General features: G+C 49.6%; 1 protein-coding gene across 2 annotated transcripts in view; it reads right to left on the reverse strand.

The window, feature by feature from the left end:
- LRFN1 (leucine rich repeat and fibronectin type III domain containing 1) overlaps positions 1–16,892 on the reverse strand; it is a 140,439-nt gene that overhangs the window by 28,079 nt on the left and 95,468 nt on the right. The window contains exon 1 of one of the 2 annotated variants that reach the window (XM_083753799.1): positions 13,993–14,108. The exons of the other annotated variant lie outside the window; for it this stretch is intronic. The gene's annotated coding sequence lies outside the window, so the exon portion shown is untranslated. Of the gene's footprint in view, positions 1–13,992; positions 14,109–16,892 lie in introns of those variants that run through there. 2 annotated transcript variants of the gene reach the window in all.

Consider the following 16,892-nt stretch of genomic DNA (forward strand, 5'->3'; position numbering starts at 1 on the left):
ATGGACCCCAACAACTCTCAGCTCTTTTAACTGTTGCAGGAATTTATGTATAGGTTCTAGACAGCATCCTAAAAAGCAGAGACATCACCTTGCCAACAAAGGTCTGTATAGTTCAAGCTATGGTTTTCCCAGTAGTGATGTATGGAAGTGAGAGCTGGACCATAAAGAAGGCTGATCGCTGAAGAATGGATGTTTTTGAATTGTGGTGCTGGAGGAGACTCTTGAGAGTCCCATGGACTGCAAGAAGATCAAACCTCTCCATTCTGAAGGAAATCAGCCCTGAGTGCTCACTGGAAGGACAGATCGTGAAGCTGAGGCTCCAAGACTTTGGCCACCTCATGAGAAGAGAAGACTCCCTGGAAAAGACCCTGATGTTGGGAAAGATGGAGGGCCCAAGGAGAAGGGGACGACAGAGGACGAGATGGTGGGACAGTGTCTTCGAAGCTACAAACATGAGTCTGACCAAACTGCGGGAGGCAGTGGAAGACAGAAGTGCCTGGCGTGCTCTGGTCCAGGGGGTCACAAAGAGTCGGACACAACTAAACAACTAAACAACTAAACAACAACAACATGTATAGGTTGGGGGGGGTTGCCCCTCCAGCAGATATCATGCACTTGCAGCCCACTACCAAAATCAGCACAATCACTTTTTGACTTGTCCCCACGAAACACTTCGTCACAGTTTCTTCCTATCTATCCCAAGGGCCTCTGCTGAACAATACCAAATGTAACAATTCACTGATATATGTATCTATGTTAAGAATTCACTGATAAATGTACCTATGTACTGGCTCACTGGGAAAACTTCAGAAATTCATCTAGACATGTGAGCTCAGCTACTCAGCAGCTCCTTTGCCTGAGTGATAATCCCTGGGATCCTGATACCTGAGTGCCAGACAGGTAGCCATTCCAGAAACAACAAACCCAGATGAAGACAAAAGGGTGTGATTAACGTGGCTGGGAAACAGGGAAATGTAAATATCTCTTTTGTTACACTTGATGGGTGTTTGGTGGAGGGCAAGGGGAACCATGGGGCAGGGTCCAGGATGCTCAGATTACTGCCACCAGACCTCCCCTTTCATGATGTAACCGTGATGTAGTTTGGGGGGGGGTGTAACATGGGGATGAGCAGCTAATAAAAGTTTGGGTTCTCTTTTGTTCGGGGCTTCCATCTTGTTCCACCTGGTGGCAGGTGGGAGTCCTGTCGCGACAGTCTTCAATCAAGACCAAGCCTACTGGCTGCTGTTTTGCTCTGGTATTCCTGGCTGGTCTCCTTGGGTTTTTTTTTGTCCAAGGGAGCCCTCAGATTTCTCCGTTAACAGAAAAAACTACAACTTCCAGAATTCTTTGATGGGGGAGCCATGACTCCTTATAGTGGTTTCATGGGTCTTTGAATGTATGAGATTGGGAACCTTGGGATGAGGCGATTATGTTCTCCTGGGTTTCCAAGCTGAGGAAAAGCTGGGTGTAGTAGGACAAGCACTCTGGAAAATATCTAAAAGGGAAACCAGAAGAATTTTTAGTGGGCATTGTTAAGAATGATATAAATAGAAAGGAATATAAGCTCTTTTTATATGCAATAACAGAATATTACTGGCCCAAAAATGGAAGCAAGAAGAGTTACCGTCGATTGAAGAATGGAGGATGAAGTTAATGGACTATGCAGAGCTAGATAAACTAACAGGAAGGATACGAAACCAGCAGGACCAGAAATTCACGGAAGACTGGAGTAAATTTATGGAATATTTGAAAAGTATTTGTGAAGATTAGACGATGTTTGTAGGTTTGCAAGAGGTTTTGTGAGTAGTATTATTGGAAGTATTGCAAAAATGGAGAAAGGGAAGGATGATTTGTTAAGAGATGTAAAGGCAATATAAAGTTAAGAAGTGGTTAAAACGGTGGATCATCAGAGGTGCTGATGGAAGTCTAAAAAGATTGTATAAGTGATAGGTTTTGTGGCACATTTTATAATTTATATGTTAAAATCAATAAAACATATTTTTTTTAAAAGGAAAATATCTAAAAGGAGAAATATTGAAGGGCCAAATGCAGACAATTCCAACAAAAAGGAAAAGTGGGAGGCGTCTGTTTGGCTCCAAAAGGAGCTTGCAGATGAGATGAGCTTTAAGAAGAGCATGTATAAGAAATGAAAGATAGGGAAAATCACAAAGGAGGAGTATACACGAGTAGCAACCATTGCAGGGAGAAGGTCAGGCTGGCTAAAGCTCAGAATGAGCTCAAGCTTGCAAAGGGAGGTTAAATATAATAAAAAGGTTCCTTTGGCTATGTTAGAAGCAAGCGGTAGGTCCTCTGCGTGGAGAAGATGGGAAAATGGTATGGGGTGACAGAAAAAAGACGGAACTGTTCAACACCTACCCCTATTTTTCGTCCCATAGGACGCTCCGTCCCTTAGGATGCACCTAGTTTTTTGGGGGGGAAATAAATGAATTCCCCCCCTTTATTTCCCCCCCAAAAGCCGGTCGGGGAAACCGAACCAGGTCGAGGAACAGCGGGATGGCGGCGCTGCGCCTCCCTGCTGTCCCCCGAGCTTGTGGGGCTGGCCGATGTCTGCCCGGCGCGAGGGGCGCTCTGCTTCAGGGCACTCCACCCGCCGGGTGGCAGGCTGCTATCCACAGCGTGGGGAGCCCTGCAGGGAACTCCCACAGGGCTCCCCACGCTGCGGATGTGTTCCCGAAGCGCCGGGCGCTCTGCTTTCAGGGCGCCCGACGCTCCGGGAAGCAGGCTGCGGATAGCAGCCTAGACATTCCTGTAGGATCTCCCGCAGGGCTGCCTAGGCTGCGGATGTCTTCCTGAAACTCTCCAAGTTTCAGCGAAAGCCTGCATTCGCCCCATAGGACGCACCCAGATTTCCCCTTCATTTTTGGAGGGGGAAAAGTGCGTCCTATAGGGCGAAAAATACGGTACTTTGCCTCCATCTTCATCCAAAAGGAAAGCGATGCCCAACCTGGTGATAAGAGAATAAATGATGGAAGGAGGGAGCTGCAGCCCAAGATAGGAAAAGAGGCAATAAGGGAACACCTAGCTACAGTACTTTAAATTAATTCAAATCTCCAGGGCCTGGTGTGCTGCACCCAAGGGAACTAAAGGAGCTTGCGGATGTAATTTCAGAGCCTCTGGCTATAAGCGTGGAGAATTGTTGGAGAAGAAGTACGGTCCCTGCAGACTGAGGTGGGCCAATGTTGTCCCCATCTTCAAAAAGAAGGAAGAAGAAGACCCAGGTAACTACCGACCGGTGCGCTTGACATCGATACCAGGAAAAGTCCTAGAAAAAGATAATTAAATGGTTGGTTTGTAAGCACTCTACAAACACACAATTGTTGCCTTCACACTTGCCATATAGACATACATGTAAGGATACCCAGCATGAAGAATTGTCATAGTTCATTTTAACTTTTTGTTGTTGTTGCACTACGGCATGGGTAAGGAAACTAAGGCCCGGGGGGCTGGATCTGGCCCAATCGCCTTCTCAATCTGGCCCGTGGATGGTCTGGGAATCAGTGTGTTTTTACATGAGCAGTATGTGTGCTTTTATTTAAATCAGTGTGTTTTTACATGAGCAGAATGTGTGCTTTTATTTAAAATGCATCTCTGCGTTTTTTGTGGGGCATAGGAAATTGTTCATTATTTTTTCCAAAATATAGTACGGACCACCATATGGTCTGAGGGACGGTGGACCGGCCCACGGCTGAAAAAGTTTGCTGACCCCTGCACTAGGTCTGTATCCCTGCCCTCTCTGTTCACCAAGCCCTTCATATTAACCCTTAAAGCATCCCTCTCCACATCATGCAACTACTAAGCTCACTTTCCACCTTTCCAACGCCATTACTTCATGCAAAGCCAGGATTGCGATGCAGCACTAGGAATCCTCCACTAGGGGCTGCGTGACGACAGCCTTACATTTTTATGGCTATAGGCAGAAAGAGCACTCAGCTTTACTGTTTCAGCATCAGACCAGACATGGACCTTGTATGACCATTGGCCATGCTTGTCGCTGAACCTGATGGGAGCTGTAATTCAACAATGTCTTGGAAGGAGTCTCCCACCCCACTGGTGCAAGAGATCTCCTGTTTAGTCTGTCGTACGATTTCCCTGCAATGGGGCGTGTGTGATTTTTAAAGACATTCTGGCTCATTTATTAAGAAGCATCTTTCATGTCTGGTTTTAAATGTCAGCCAAGTTGCGGGCCTGAAGTTCAAATAGTGGGAGATAGATACACACACTCTATATGGAGCTTCCTTTCACTTAATCTCGAAGCTGAAGTCAGGGCAGAATGCTGCAGCACGATTGCTGACACGAGTAAGGCCTCATCGGCATATGACTGTTGGGCTCAGAGATCTAAGGTTGTTGCCGATTTGCTCTTGGGTCAAGATCAAGGTCTATTGATCCATAAAGCCCTTAACTATCTGGGACCAGTTTACGTGTGAGACTGCCTTACCCCATAAACCATAGCTGTCAACTTACAGATTTGAAAATAAGGGACCAGCAGCCTCAAAATAAGGGATCAGCAGCCAAAATAAGGGATTTTCCAAGGGGCACAGGTATGTTCAACTTCTGAGCCCCTCCGAGCCAAAGGCAGAAAGCCCGGCCAGCAGCCAAACGAAGCCTCAAGCGTTGGTTCCCACAGCGCAGCAACCCGGCAAAGGGGATGCAGCAAGGGAAACCACCGTCACCTCTCTGCTGGGAAGCGCTGAGCAAAGGCGAGTCCCCAGGCAACGCGGCCGATTTGATCAGCACAAGGCATGCCAGCTCCACCCCCCAGTCGTTCTTAGACTCCTTATTGGGTGACCAACGCAGCCAAGCAACACGGTTGGAGCCTCCCTCCTCCCTGGCCAGCAAGGAAGGAGGGAGGGAGAGGAGCTGCTTCCTTTGAAACCCGGGAAATTTAAGGGACATCATCAATAAGAGACAGCAGCGGGACACGGCGCTGGGATAAGGGACTTTCCCGCCAAATAAGGTACGGTTGACAGCTGTGCCATAAATGCCATAAATGCCCAGTCAACCAATACTGGTGAATGCAGTGCTTTTTTTTCTATAAGACTCACTTTTTCCTTCCTAAAAAGTAAGGGGAAATGTGTGTGCGTCTTATGGAGCGAATGCAGGCTGCGCAGCTATCCCAGAAGCCAGAACAGCAAGAGGGATCACTGCTTTCGCTGCGCAGCGATCCCTCTTGCTGTTCGGGCCTCTGAGATTCAGAATATTTTTTTTTCTTGTTTCCTCCTCCAAAAACTAGGTGCGTCTTTTGGTCTGGTGCGTCTTATAGAGCGAAAAATATGGCAGTTGCTTTCACTGATAATTTTATGTTTATTCTCTTTGCAAGTGGCTTTTTGTATACATTTTATGAAAATGAACAGATTAATCGATAGAGATCTGTATCGTGGAGGAAGCCGCTTCCAAAAGCACCGGGGCAGGTAGAATAGACGACAGCGAGCAGATCCTGCAATATAATCCATATCATCGACTGCAAAAAAAAGCCCCCAGAAGGCTGTACCCATTACGCAGGTAAAACTGCAACCGACCTGCCCACGCCTTTCTGAAACCACAAATCGGCCATTTTGACCAGAGTAATTATATCAGTCCTGAGAGGCACAGCCAGCCAGACTTATCAATAATTGCTACAGAGATGCTGAGAGATCCAGCGACGTTAGCAAAGGCCGGACGCATGAATGCTGCATGGCCTGAGCATGGAGGGAAGCGCAGCATCGCTGAGCTTCAGCAAATTAAACCACTCTGACCATCCCACACTCAAAGCTCCTGTCATTTTTTTCAGAGCAGAAGGTGGAGGCAGATGTCACTTAAACTCAGTTTCGATTCTCATCTGTCTCTCTGTCTACCTACCTACCTAACCAACCTACTTAGATGTCTGCCAACATGACAGGAAGGCTGGGAACGTCAACCCTGTGGGAATAATAATAATAATAATAATAATAATAATAATAATAATAATAATAATAATAATTTATTATCTGTACCCCGCCCATCTGGCTGGGTTTCCCCAGCCACTCTGGGCAGCTTCCAACAAAGATTAAAAATACATTAAAATGTCACAGATTGAAAACTTCCCTGAACAGGGCTGCCTTCAGATGTCTTCTGAATGTCAGGCAGTTGTTTATCTCTTTGACATCTGATGGGAGGGCGTTCCACAGGGCAGGTGCCACTACCAAGAAGGCCCTCTGCCTGGTTCCCTGTAGCTTTGCTTCTCGCAATGAGGGAACCGCCAGAAGGCCCTCGGCACTGGACCTCAGCGTCCAGGAAACCCTTGTAGGTGACCACTGAGCCTAGAGACAGACAGGTTGTGCATCTAACAGCAGTGACCAGAGAAGGAATGACCGCTGGGAGGAGGGCAGAGAGAAGAAATGCCATGCTGCATCTGCAGCAGCACAACCGGACGCCTTCATCTTCCCCGGCCGCAGCAAAACATGTCTCTCCCATATCGGTCTCAGCTGCAACTGTCCCAACAGCTTGACCTCACCCCCAAAGATGCACTCCTCCACTGTCTTCCGAGACAGACAAATGCCACGATTATGTGGCACCAGTAATGGTGCCAATTCCACCGATCAAAGCGATCTCACAGGTAAAATGGTGCCAAATTGTGCAGGGCTTTAAAAAAATGACTGCAGTATTCACCAATTCAGAACAAGATTAGTGCAGGAGATGAAACAGTTCTATGAGCTATGCTTGAAAGTACCCGCAACGTTCGCAACAGCACAGAGAGAGCAGAGTAGCTGGAGGTCTCCTCGGGAGTAGGGGGGGAGGAATTTGATCCCGTTTGCATTCAAGGTGAACCTACCTAATTAACAGTTTCTGACCAGGGGAGGAATGACCACTGAATGACCACTGAGGCCACCTGAATCTCAAAAGACCAAGAAGGACCCCAAACCTGCTGCTTCAGGGAGAGCGTAACCCCACCAAGAGCAGGCAACCTCCCATCTATCCAGTCTAGGGAACCTCGGTCTGATCTGAATTGAGCTTCGGTTTGTTAGGTCTCATCCAGTCCCCTACTGATCCAAGCTTTCCTGATGTTCTTATGGAGCCTCCAGCCATAGCTGTCAACTTACAGATTTGAAAATAAGGGACCAGCAGCCTCGAAAATAAGGGATCAGCAGCCAAAATAAGGGATTTTGCTTAGCTTATACAGAAAACTGGCACTGATGGAGCCGTGCTGCTTTGTCTGCCAGTGACTGTGTTTTGCAGGGGGTTGGACTAGATGATCCTAAGGGTCTACAACTCCCACCCAAGAAGAGGGGCAGACAAAACTGATGAACAACGTCGAGATGGCAAAGCTTACAGGCAGAATTAGAAACCAGGAAGAGGACCTCTTTAATAAAGAATGGGGAAAGTTTATAATTTAGTTGAAAAGCTATTGTCAAGAGTTGCATACATTGGTAGGATTGACAGAAAACTTGTAGTTAAAATTTGAACTATAGATGGACAAATGATTTATAATAATAGAGTTGTGAAAGGGATGCAGAGGGGGAAATCACTACATTAAGATGCTGTACCTGTTGGAGGGGATGCTAAGCGGCACGTCGGGGCTGCCGTCGTCCTGGCGCAAGGAGTTCCATCGGCCCGCCTGAGAGAGAGGGAGGGAGGGAGGAAGAGGGACTCTCGCCCACGCCACCCGCGAGCCCGGCATGAGGCGGTTGCTGCGCCGTGGCAGCCACTGAAGTGCCGCCCTTCTGCGTCCCTCCCCATCCCCTCCTCTTCCTCCTCCCTCAGGCCGCCTCCGCCGCTGCTGCCTCTGGCTTCCCCTGGCAGCGCAGCGGATGTCTCGCAAGAGAGGGGATGCCTGCCCGCCCGCCGCCACCCGTCTCCTCACGACGCGCCCCTGAGGCGGAAAAGGGAGAGACGGAGACACGCCAGCTCGTGTGTGCACACTCTCGCGTGGCGGAGGACCCCGAGCTGCTGCTTCCCTCCCGAGCCGGGCGAGTATGAAACCCGGGAAATTTAAGGGACATCATCCATAAGGGACAGCAGCAGGAAACAGCGCTGGGATAAGGGAGTTTCCCGCCAGATAAGGGACGGTTGACAGCTATGGCCTCCAGCTCCAAGAGCAGTCTATCTCGACCCGTAGCTCCTGTGGATGCATTGGGCCGCTGCGAGAACAGGGCGACGGACCAGATGGGCTGTTGGCCTGATCCTGTCCCTTCCTGCTAAGCGGTGAACGAAGCTCCAGCCCGTTCCTTCCGCTCCTTCGTCTGCTAGTGGGAAGTCCTTTATGAGAAAAGGAACGTGCTACGTTCCACAGCAGAAACATGATCTGGCGGGGTGGGGAGATGGAGTGGGGGACAACCGCTGGTTTTTTTGCCGACGGCAGCAGAATAACCCGAGCCAGCTAGCAGCCGAATTGTCCCCCGGGAGCCATGTACCGAGTCTGCAGCGCTAATCAATTTGCTCGGAAGTTGCAAGCGAACAGAACGTGGCTTTACTCGGAAGCAAGTCCCGCTCCGCTCGGCGGGGGCTTAGACCACAGAATGGTGCCCAGAAGAAGGGGGCAAGGTGCAGCTGCCCCAAGACATTTTGACCCTTCAGGCAAAGCAGACATAAGAACGCGAAAAGAGGAATGTAGGAATCTGCCTTAAAGTGGGTCAGCCCCTTGCTCCATCTAGCTCAGTGCTGTCTGCACGGGCTGGCAGGATTTCAGGAAGGAGGGGCTCCCAAAATGTCAAGTAGCTGTCAAGCAAGACCAGGTCATTCACAGGGCAGGGACAGAATGCAAGGATATTTTTATTAATAGAAAATAACACAGCAGAGTCCCTTGGTTCGTCTCCCCCCCTCCAAATTTTTTAAATTCATTTTATAACACAAATAAACAGAAAAGTAGGGACTCGGGTGGCACTGTGGGTTAAACCACAGAGCCTAGGACTTGCCGATCAGAAGGTCGGCAGTTCGAATCCCCGTGACAGGGTGAGCTCCCGTTGCTCGGTCCCTGCTCCTGCCAACCTAGCAGTTCGAAAGCACGTCAGAGTGAAAGTAGATAAATAGGTACCACTCTGGCGGGAAGGTAAATGGCGTTTCTGTGCGCTGCTCTGGTTCGCCACAAGCGGCTTAGTCATGCTGGCCACGTGACCCGGAAGCTGTACGCCGGCTCCCTCGGCCAATAAAGCAAGATGAGCGCCACAAGCCCAGAGTCGGCCACGACTGGACCTAATGGTCAGGGGTCCCTTTACCTTTTTAAACAGAAAAGCAGACAATACAAACAAATTCTTATCTTACCCTTATTTTTTTTAAACATTTTTAGGTGAGCTTCCCCAAGTCTCCCCCCATCTGATTTTCATTTTACCTCATCTTTAGCAGTTTACATATATCATAATTTTTAACCATTGTTTAAAAATCACACTTACTTTTACCATAAAAATCTTGACATTTTATCCCTTACAGGTAATATTATTTTAAAATACACTATCCTCTACTTCTAACTCTACAGCCTATATCCACTTCCAAAGCTATTCTAAGAGTTAAATATTAACAATTTTTTCAAATATTCTTTAAACCTCTTCCTAATTCGTCTTAATCCAGCGGATTAAGTTGCTGAAAGTGACCACGACTTCCTTCCTTCCCCCTTTAGCCTCTCACTCGGGATCCCCTCCCCTGCAAGCAGACGAGAGGGGCTTGAGCTCCTCCTCTGGGCGTGTCTGGCCCAATGCTCAGCAAGGTGCAGGATTCAAACGGGGTACCCGAGGGGGAGGAGAGCTGGCAGGCCTGGGACTGTCCTGCTGCTGTGTACGCAGCACCTAACATCAATCCTGAAAGACCTAAACGGCCTCAAAGGCCCAGTAGATCTGAAGGAGCATCTCCACCCCCATCGTTTAGCCAGCTCCAAGGGCCTTCTGGCAGTTCCCTCCCTGCAAGAAGCCAAGTTACAGGGAACCAGGCAGAGGGCCTTCTCAGTGGTGGCCCCCACCCTGTGGAACGCCCTCCCACCAGATGACAAAGAGATAAACAACTACCAGACTTTTAGAAAACATCTGAAGGCAGCCCTGTTTAGGGAAGCTTTTAATGTTTAACAGACCACTGTATTTTCATAGTCACGAAATTCATATAGTTAAAGCCATGGTTATCCCAGTAGTGATGTATGGATGTGAGAGTGGGACCATAAAGGAGGCTGATCGCCAAAGAATTGATGCTTTTGAATTCTGGTGCTGGAGGAGACTCTTGAGAGTCCCATGGACTGCAAGACGATCAAACCTCTCCATTCTGAAGGAAATCAGCCCTGAGTGCTCCCTGGAAGGACAGATCCTGAAGCTGAGGCTCCAAGACTTTGGCCACCTCATGAGAAGAGAAGACTCCCTGGAAAAGACCCTGATGTTGGGAAAGATGGAGGGCACAAGGAGAAGGGGACGACAGAGGACGAGATGGTGGGACAGTGTTCTCAAAGCTACCAGGATGAGTTTGACCCAACTGCGGGAGGCAGTGGAAGACAGGAGTGCCTGGCATGCTCTGGTCCAGGGGGTCACGAAGAGTCAGACACGACTAAACAACTAAACAACAACAACCACCCCAAGTTAACTCGGGATACATGCATCTGATGAAGTGGGCCACGAAATCGCATGCCATGATTGACGCAGTTGCCTTTAAGCTGCTTCCGCTGCGATGGGGCGAAGGTATCATAACGCCCCTTATTGCCATGTGAACGACATCCCCTCCGACATTTCCCCGATGAAAATAGGGGTCTCCCATTCCATAATCATATTTTTACTTTTTTAACCCTACACATCTTCCTGGCTTGCCCCAGCCACTCTGGGCAGCTTCTGACATATATAAAAACATAATAAAACATGAATATTTTTTTTAAAAAAACTTCCCTACAGGAGATTGCCTTCAAATGGCTCAGATAACTCCATACCCTCCAGTGAAAATAGGGGCATCGTAAGGAAAAGTGGGACATTCTGGGATCAAATTGGAAACCGGGACGGCTTCTCTAAATTAGGGACGCCCCAGAAAAGGGGGACAGGTGGAGGGTCTGGAATGATCTGTTTCTGCTTCTTGGGAAGATGAGGGTCCATTTCCAAAAGGACCTGTCCCCAACCACCCACCATTATGGCTCCCCTACTACTCTGCCGTGACCTTCACGAAGTTGCCTCGAATCTCTCCCTCCAGATGGAGATTGGAGGAGACAGACCACAGAGTGCTGACGCAGGTCTCCCGGGAGCCCTCCGTAGATGCCGCAAAAGCCAGCCTTTCCCTCCCCACAGCCCCCCTGCCTGGCGGTGGGTGGGGTGGCTGGAGCTAGGCTCCTGCGTGTCGAGAGCGAGGCTTTGTGTACCTGGCCTTCCATCTGGGAACTGGGGCAAGCGGCTTGCTGGATCCGGCGTAGCTATAACAAAGGCGGCGTTTTTTCATCTCCACCAAGCTAAGCAGTTGGCTCCTTGCCTCTCTCGCCCTGACTTAGCCACTGTGATCCACGCGACGGTCACCTCCAGACTGGATTATTGTAACTCGCTCTACGTGGGGCTGCCCTTGAGACTGACCCAGAAACTCCAGCGGGTGCAGAATGCCGCGGCGAGACTCCTTACGGGGTCCTCGCTGCGAGATCACATTCACCCAGTGCTATACCAGCTGCACTGGCTCCCAGTGGAGTACAGGATCAGGTTCAAGGTGCTGGTTTTAACCTTTAAAGCCCTATACAGCCTAGGACCCTTGTACCTACAGGACTGCCTCTCCTGGTATGTCCCACAGAGGCCCTTATGGTCTTCAAACAAAAACATCTTGGAGGTCCCAGGCCACAGGGAGGTTAGGCTGGCCTCAGCCAGAGCCATGGCCTTTTCGGTACTGGCCCTGACTTGGTGGAATGCTCTGTCACAAGAGACCAGGGCCCTGCGGGACTTGACATCTTTCCGCAGGGCCTGCAAGACAGACCGGTTCCACCAGGCCTTTGGCCAAGGCACAGCCTGACTCCCTCCTTTGGTAATTCTTCACAGAACTCTAGCCCAATGGTTGCCATTAATTTGATTCTGAATTGATTTTTAGAATGAATTGATTTTAGAATGCTGTGTTACTTTTATTGTTGTTAGCCGCTCTGAGCCTGGCTTCGGCTGGGGAGGGAGGATATAAATAAAATAGTATTACTATTATTATTCTATTACTCTTGGGAGTTTGCTAACACAGCTGTTGCATGTATAACTGTGGCTAGCAGCTCAAACCAGGTTTCAGACACTGAGGTCTTGTGTGAGGTGCAAGGTTTGACCACGGGAGAGACAAAGCCACACCTGAAGATTGCAAGAGTCAACACTGTTTCCTCAGACCGAGGTAGAGCAAAAGCTCTAGTGTCTGAGAGTGTGAGACAGGAAGTCTCAGTACTGTTGGAGTGTTGTTGGAGAGTTTGGTTTCACTTCTGTGTGTGATGCTGTTCTGTACATAGCTGTCAACCGTCCCTTATTTGACGGGAAAGTCCCTTATCCCAGCGCCGTTTCCTGCTGCTGTCCCTTATTAATGATGTCCCTTAAATTTCCCGGGTTTCCAAGGAAGCAGCTCCTCTCCCTCCCTCCCTCCTTGCCGGCCAGGGAGGAGGGAGGCTCCAACTGTGTTGCTTGGCTGCATTGCTCACCCAATAAGGAGTCTGAGAACGACGGGGGGTGGAGCTGGCATGCCTTGTGCCGATCAAATCGGCCGCCTTGCCTGGGGACTCGCCTTTGCTCAGCGCTTCCCAGCGGAGAGGTGACGGTGGTTTTCCTTGCTGCATCCCCTTTGCGGGGTTGCTGCGCTGTGGGAACCACTGCTTGAGGCTTCGTTTGGCTGCTGGCTGGGCTTTCTGCCTTTGGCTCGGAGGGGCTCAGAAGTTGAACATACCTGTGCTTGGAAAATCCTTTATTTTGGCTGCTGATCCCTTATTTTTGAGGCTGCTGGTCCTTTATTTTCAAATCTATAAGTTGACAGCTATGATTCTGAACTGCTGCTGAGAGAGCACAGACATGCTGATGGTTTCTTTGTATATAGCCTGTAAATAAAGTAGTTTAGAGCTACTGATTGACTCTTCTGCTATGAGATGCTTGAAGATGAGTGTGGTCCTCTCAGGAGGGAGGGGTCGCTTATCACCGGTCTCTTGGGACTGAGGAAGATTTACAGCCTGAGGGTGACCATCGGAGAGAGTGTCTTGGGAAGGTAGTGGCCTTTTCCCCCAACACAAACACCCCAAAGAACCTAGGACTTTATAGATAGACTGCCTCTGGACCCGGAGGTTCCTTAAGTACATAAGAAGAACCTGGGCCAAGGTTTCATCTAGTCCAGCACCCTTTTCCCACAGTGGCCAAATATCCTAGGCGCCGAGATAGACTGCTTCTGGGCCTAGAGGTTCCACAATATGTAGGCTTTTCATGAGAAGGCCCTGTGCCTGGTTCCCTGTAACCTCGCTTCTCGCAGGGAGGGAACTGCCAGAGGGCCCTCGGCTCTGGACCTCAGAGTCCGGGCTGAACGATGGGGGTGGAGACACTCCTTCAGGTATACTGGGCCAAGGTCTTTTAGGGCTTTCAAGGTCAGCACCAACACTTTGAATTGTGCCTGGAAACGTACTGGGAGCCAATGTAGGTCTTTCCAGACCAGTGTTATGTGGTCTCAGCGGCCGCTCCCAGTCACCAGTCTAGCTGCCGCATTCTGGATTAGTTGTAGTTTCCGGGTCACCTTCAAAGGTAGCCCCACATAGAGCGCATTGCAGTAGTCCAAGGGTAAGATCTAGGGGCTTCTACCTTGGTTCAGGTCCTCCCTTCCAGAGCAGGAGAAAACAAGCTTGCTCCATCCTCCAAGGGACAGCCTTTCAGATATTAGATGATGGCTTTCAGTCTCCTCCAGGCTAGACATACCCAGTTCCTTCAACCATTCCTCATCAGGCTTGGTTTTTGGACCCTTGATCCTCTGTCTGTCAGCCTTGCTGACTGCAATGGCCTAGATGGAATGAGGAATTAACAGGAGACGCAGTAGATCTCAGGGGCAACTACGCACAATGGCTATAGTCTACCTCCATTGTCGAAAGCAGTGTACCTCTGAAGACCTGTTGCTGGGAACTGCTGATAGGGAGAGGGATGTTTCACCCAGGTCCTGCTTGTGGGCTCCTGGGGCATCTGGTTGGCCACCGCGAGAGCAGGGTGATGGACTCGAGGGCTCCTTTCGGCCCGATCCGCCAGGGCTCGTCTGATGTTCAGAGAATCAGACTCTGCCAGCCATTCATCTCTGTGTTTGCGTTCCAATCTCCCAGAAGTCTGTGCTCAGAGCAGCTCCCAGCATATCAAATGATTGTCGCTACATATCCCAGTTCCAATGCGCCGTATGAATAATTTCAATTGCAAATAACCGTCATGTCTAAAAGTAAACATGAGTTGAGAATATCCGTCTGCGCAACTTTGAACAAGGCGAGACAATTGAATTTACTTGAGCCAACAGCTTAAAGCGATGCAGGAGAGATAAGGAGGCCTAATTCAGAAAGTGCATTCTTCTGCTGGGTCTTAAGGACTAGATAAATGGCCTGATCCAACCATCTCTTCGGATGTTCTTATGCTTACTGAGGTTTCACCCTGACTTTCTTGCACAAACTTTAGATTAAACTGCAACTAATCCAGAATGCGGCAGCTAGACTGGTGACTGGGAGCGGCCGCATAACACTGGTCCTGAAAGACCTACATTGGCTCCCAGTATGTTTCTGAGCACAATTCAAAGTGTTGGTGCTGACCTTGAAAGCCCTAAACGGCCTCAAAGGCCCAGCAGACCTGAAGGAGCGTCTCCACCCCCATCGTTCTGCCCGGACCCTGAGGTCCAGCTCTGAGGGCCTTCTGGCGGTTCCTTCCCTGTGTGAAGCGAAGTTAGAGGGAACCAGGCAGAGGGCCTTCTCTGTAATGGTGCCTGCCCTGTGAAAAATCCCTGTGGATGTTTGATCCTTTATCGTGTTTTAAATATTCTGTTGGGAGCCACCCAGAATTATTGTTGTTGTAGACTTGTGGAATATTTGTAGAGCTGCTCACTGCCCGCTGCCGTGGCGCCCGCCATTTTTCCTCACCAGAAGTCCTCATATGATGTGTTGCGCACAAGACACATCATATGGGGACTTCTGGCGAGGAAAAATAGCGGGCGCCACGGCAGCCAGCAGCCCCTGAAGCCAGCCAGAGCCAACTGCGCTACCAGGCTGGCTCGGGGCTGCTGAGGCTGCCGCTGCCACGTTCCCCAGGGACAGATTTGGAAATCTGGGGACATTCCAGGGACGGAATTTGTCCAGGAACAGATATTCAAATCCGGGGACTGGACATCTGGTATCCCTAGTGTAAGCCCCTACAGTCAAAAGACAATTGGAAAGCTTTTCCTATTTCCTTCCTCCTTGCAGAGAAATATTTGAGGTCAATTTGGGAAGGTCAAAATGGCTTCAGGGTTGCTCTCCTGTACTATTTCAGACACGTGGTTTATATACTTATGTATGTGTTTGCCTTGTACATTTGTGAACATTTATTTTTCATATATAAGACCTTAGAATTCCTATAACGGTATCACAGAATCATAGAATTGTAGAGGTGGAAGGGACCTCAAGAGTTATCTAGTCTACCCCCTGCAATTCCACAACTGTCTCTGGGTGGGCTCGACTCACCAACCTTCTGGTTAACAGCCAGACACACTGACCCAGTGCACCACTAAAGCAGCTTCCTAGATTCTGAATGAGGGGAAAGGGTATAGGGACCAGGAGATGATGCCATCCTGGAGAGATGCTGCCGGTCAGTGTAGACTGTTGTTGTTGTTTAGTTATTTAGTCATGTCCGAGTCTTCGTGACCCCATGGACCAGAGCATGCCAGGCCCTCCTGTCTTCCACTGCCTCCCGCAGTTTGGTCAAACTTATGCTGGTAGCTTCAAGAACACTGTCCCACCATCTTGTCCTCTGTCATCCCCTTCTCCTTGCGCCCTCCATCTTTCCCAACATCAGGGTCTTTTCCAGGGAGTCTTCTCTTCTCAGGAGGTGGCCAAAGTCTTGGAGCCTCAGCTTCAGGATCTGTCCTTACAGGGAGGAGACTCTTGGGAGTCCCATGGACTGCAAGAAGATCAAACTTATCCATTCTGAAGGAAATCAGCCCTGAGTGCTCACAGGAAGTACAGATCCTGAAGCTGAGGCTCCAAGACTTTGGCCACCTCATGAGAAGAGAAGACTCCCTCATGTGGGGAAAGATGGAGGGCACAAGGAGAAGGGGACGACAGAGGACGAGATGGTGGGACAGTGTTCTTGAAGCTACCAGCATGAGTTTGACCAAACTGTGGGAGGCAGTGGAAGACAGGAGTGTCTGGCGTGCTCTGGTCCAGGGGGTCACGAAGAGGCGGACACGATGAAACGACTAAACAACAACTACATTCCTGGCTGGTGTCTTTGTTTGACAATCCAAATGAGCCCAAGGATTTTCCTATATCAAGGCAACCCTGATCTCGCCAGACCCAAGGCCTGCCTCTGTATAACGCAGCTTCTTTTTAGTGTATCTTTCATCTTTGTTGGAAGCCGCCCAGAGTGGCTGGGGAGACCCAGCCAGATGGGCGGGGTACAAATAATAAATTATTATTATTATTATTATTCCTGTGTTCCTAGGCCAGCATTGTCAACACTGACTGGAAGCGGCTCTCTTGAATTTCAGACAGGAGCATCTCCCACCTAATGCCGGGAGATGCTGGGGTTTGAACCCAGAATCTCCTGAATGGGTGATGGACACTTGTGCACTGCGATTCCTGCATTGCAGCGGGTTGGACTAGATGACCCCTGGGGTCCCTTCCAACTCAATGCTTCTCTGAGGCAGCCTTGAAGGCCTGGAGCCCAAATCGCCTCCCCTTGCCCGGCACAGCTACAGGGCAGGAACGCCGCCAGTCTCCACAAGATCCAGGCAGGAGAAAAGAAAAACAGGGCGCCTTCTCCTTGCCCCTGTGA

This window comes from Podarcis gaigeae (assembly GCF_964106915.1).
Source record: "Podarcis gaigeae genome assembly, chromosome: 8".
Taxonomy (NCBI): Eukaryota; Metazoa; Chordata; class Lepidosauria; order Squamata; family Lacertidae; genus Podarcis; species Podarcis gaigeae.